This window comes from Bacillus rossius (genome assembly GCF_032445375.1).
Source record: "Bacillus rossius redtenbacheri isolate Brsri chromosome 4 unlocalized genomic scaffold, Brsri_v3 Brsri_v3_scf4_1, whole genome shotgun sequence".
Classification (NCBI taxonomy): domain Eukaryota; kingdom Metazoa; phylum Arthropoda; class Insecta; order Phasmatodea; family Bacillidae; genus Bacillus; species Bacillus rossius.
In genome coordinates this window covers 10,236,658-10,240,482 of record NW_026962010.1, presented here as the reverse complement: position 1 = coordinate 10,240,482, position 3,825 = coordinate 10,236,658, and the positions used below count along the sequence as shown (strand labels likewise).

The 3,825-nt window shown below is 49.8% G+C and overlaps 1 non-coding gene across 1 annotated transcript; it reads right to left on the bottom strand.

Moving 5' to 3' along the window:
• Positions 1-466: 466 nt before the first annotated feature.
• Positions 467-538, bottom strand: Trnaq-cug (transfer RNA glutamine (anticodon CUG)). Its single transcript has one exon. It is a non-coding gene; the product is annotated as a tRNA-Gln (tRNA).
• Positions 539-3,825: the final 3,287 nt, after the last annotated feature.

Sequence of the window (3,825 nt, the reverse complement as noted above, 5' to 3'; positions counted from 1 at the left end):
AATTTATTTTGGGAACCTAACCAACCTTGCATTTTAGTTACGATAACCCAACCTAAATTACCCTCTCTGGGAGAAAATAAAGAACTATTACCTATTTATTGCACTGACCGGAACCTAACCTAAAATTTCACTTCGGTAAACTTCGGAACTGTACGGTTTTGTGGTTGTGGCTTTCATCTCTGTGAACTGTAGGCTATCCTAAGATATATATATAATAGCGTTCTTTTCACAGGAATGTTGTTCACAGCAGATTGCGATTATTTTTTACGCTTTTAATATTATTTTAACAATAATCTCGTACTTTTTGTCACATGTACAATACCCGTCGATCCCAACAAATAAATATCAATTTTGTAGGTATTGATTATGCTTTAAATATCCTGTTCACGTTCAATCTTTAAGTAAGAGACATAACTGTATTATAATAATTGTATGTCATTAGCTGGAATAAAAAAGAACCCACGGCAGGTCCCACCGAGATTTGAACTCGGATTGCTGGATTCAGAGTCCAGAGTGCTAACCATTACACCATGGGACCGCTGATAAGTCACTTAAAATCGTTTAATATATTTACCTGCAAGGGCAACTACTGTAAACAATCCTTGTCGATGACAGACAAATGGTATGCTGAAACGTCCGGCTCATTATTTACTTTATTTTCTTCACGAGCAACTGTAAACCATCCTTGTCTATGGCAGCAAAAAGGAATGCTGAAACGTCTGGTTCATGGAAACTGAAGGCTGAAGTTTTGAGGCTGGAGGCTAAGGTTGAAGGCTGAAGGATGAAGGCTGGAGGCTGGAGGCTGAAGGAAGAATACTGAAGGCTGTAGACTGAAGGCTGGAGGCTGAAGGCTGAAGGGTGAAGGTTGAAGGCTGGAGGCTGAAGGCTGAAGGCTGAATGCTGAAGGCTGAATGCTGAAGGCTGGAGGCTGAGGGCTGAAGGCTGGAGGCTGAATGCTGAAGGCTGAATGCTGAAGGCTGGAGGCTGAGGGCTGAAGGCTGGAGGCTGAGGGCTGAAGGCTGGAGGCTGAGGGCTGAAGGCTGAAGGCTGGAGGCTGAGGGCTGAGGGCTGGAGGCTGAGAGCTGAGGGCTGGAGGCTGAATGCTGAAGGCTGGAGGCTGAGGGCTGAAGGCTGGAGGCTGAATGCTGAAGGCTGAATGCTGAAGGCTGGAGGCTGAGGGCTGGAGGCTGGAGGCTGAGGGCTGGAGGCTGGAGGCTGAGGGCTGAAGGCTGAAGGCTGGAGGCTGAGGGCTGAAGGCTGGAGGCTGAGGGCTGAAGGCTGAAGGCTGGAGGCTGAGGGCTGAGGGCTGGAGGCTGAGGCTGAGGGCTGAATGCTGAAGGCTGGAGGCTGAGGGCTGAAGGCTGGAGGCTGAAGGCTGGAGGCTGACGGCTGAAGGCTGGAGGCTGGAGGCTGAATGCTGAAGGCTGGAGGCTGAGGCTGAGGGCTGAAGGCTGGAGGCTGAAGGCTGAAGGCTGAAGGCTGAATGCTGAAGGCTGAATGTTGAAGGCTGGAGGCTGAGGGCTGAAGGCTGGAGGCTGAGGGCTGAAGGCTGGAGGCTGAGGGCTGAAGGCGGGAGGCTGAAGGCTGGAGGCTGAGGGCTGAAGGCTGGAGGCTGAAGTCTAGAGGCTGAAGGCTGAAGGCTGGAGGCTGAAGGCTGAAGGCTGAAGGCTGAATGCTGAAGGCTGGAGGCTGAGGGCTGAAGGCTGGAGGCTGAAGTCTAGAGGCTGAAGGCTGAAGGCTGAATGCTGCAGGCTGAAGACTGAAGGCTGAAGACTGAATGCTGAAGGCTGGAGGCTGAGGGCTGAAGGCTGGAGGCTGAAGTCTAGAGGCTGAAGGCTGAAGGCTGGAGGCTGAAGGCTGAAGGCTGAAGGCTGAAGGCTGAATGCTGAAGGCTGGAGGCTGAGGGCTGAAGGCTGGAGGCTGAAGCCTAGAGGCTGAAGGCTGAAGGCTGAAGGCTGGAGGCTGAAGGCTGAAGGCTGAAGGCTGAATGCTGAAGGCTGGAGGCTGAGGGCTGAAGGCTGGAGGCTGAAGGCTAGAGGCTGAAGGCTGAAGGCTGGAGGCTGAATGCTGGAGGCTGAATGCTGAAGGCTGGAGGCTGAGGGCTGAGGGCTGGAGGCTGAGGCTGAGGGCTGAATGCTGAAGGCTGGAGGCTGAGGGCTGAAGGCTGGAGGCTGAAGACTAGAGGCTGAAGGCTGAAGGCTGAAGGCGCAGGGGGCTGAGGGCATCGTGCACAGACCGGCGCTGCTCTGGAGACCTCTGACCCGGCGCTCTCTCACGGCCTGAACCCGCCCGGCGGATGCGCGCGGGCCGGATGCGTGGCTGCAGTCGTCGAGCGGAGGTGCTGCTATCTGGCGGCGGGTATCTCCGCCTTAAGGGGCCCGCTTAGCAAGTGTAGCATCCGAGATCAAGGCTCTGAACTGGCGCGGCAGTAAGACAGACGTGAGATTTGAGCGGTAACCATGACGGAGAAATGAAAATAAAGGGTGTACGCATGGCCTTTGAGTGCTTTCAATAATACGGTTAATGTCTAAAAATTATTTTTAAAACATGCTCTCTCTCTTTCTCCTAAGAATGCAATTTAAAAAACCAAAAACTGATTATTAAATGATTATCGTAATTTGATCCCAATCTGATATCTCGATCAGTCTTCAAATCGCTTGTTTCCCTGTGAAGCTCTGCACAATATATGTGCCTGGGTCGGCGCAGCCGCTGCAACACACAACACTTCACCCATTCTAGGTTGCAGGCGAACACAAGTTTACCCCCCCCCCCCCATCACTATTCCACCTACTTTTATTTACAAACTATTTGACAAGAGAACTGCTCAATTCGAGCTGTTTTTCAGGCACCCGAATTACTTCCACACACTTGTAAACAAACAAGTCGATGTCTATCGTACATTCGCTGCTTCCACGTGTTACCTTCCGACAGGATTGCACGTGGTTGGGCCATTTTAATTACGTAACGTTCATATTGGTTTCATTTTTTTTTTTTTTTTTTTAAGGGAGTGTCAAAGCTACCTATGTTCCAATAATAATAGTATGCATTCCAGCCTCTCAAAATAATAATGCGAATTTCGCAGATCGCAACCTATTATTTATGTATAGTAATTTAACAGAATTTTAAGGCTTATGTTAAAAATATATCTTAAAACCCCTTTTAAACTTTATTAGTTTTTAAAATTAAAAATAAAATTTGAAATGATGTAAATTAAAGACAAGAGGAAATCTTTATATATTATCTTGTGGTTTGTTACACAGCTGTTTATCAGCAGGTTCTCTCTTAATTCGAGTTCCACTTGCGTGTTTTGCATCAGCTACAGCTGCAACCGTTATTTTTTAAGATCAGATGAACCGTACGTGCGCAATTCGTTCTATCGCCTCCGTGGCCGTACTTGCAAAATGAATATCCAGAGACATGCAAATGAATCGGTTTTGACGTCTCGTCTGCTGTGGGGAGGGGGAGGGGGGGTTGAAATGACGGAATGAGCAGCGACGGGAGGGCGTTGGTTTTTTTTTTTTTTTGAAACAGGAGCACTCTGAGAAAATCAAACCCCGCTCACCACGGCGAAGCTTACCACGTTAAACGAACGTGGGAAAAATTCCCCAGTAACGATTGCGCCGCGAATTAAACCCGATCGCCTGGCCTTGGACGGAGTAGAGTGGCCTGGACGAGTGGATGTCTAGCGTGACCTTGTGCCGACGAGGTCAAACAACACGGTGTACCTTCACGTTCGCTACGACCGCGTCTTCGCGCTTGCGACCGGCGGTCTTGCGCGACGACCCCTCAGAACTATCCGAGTCGAGCATTCACACGGCCGCAAAA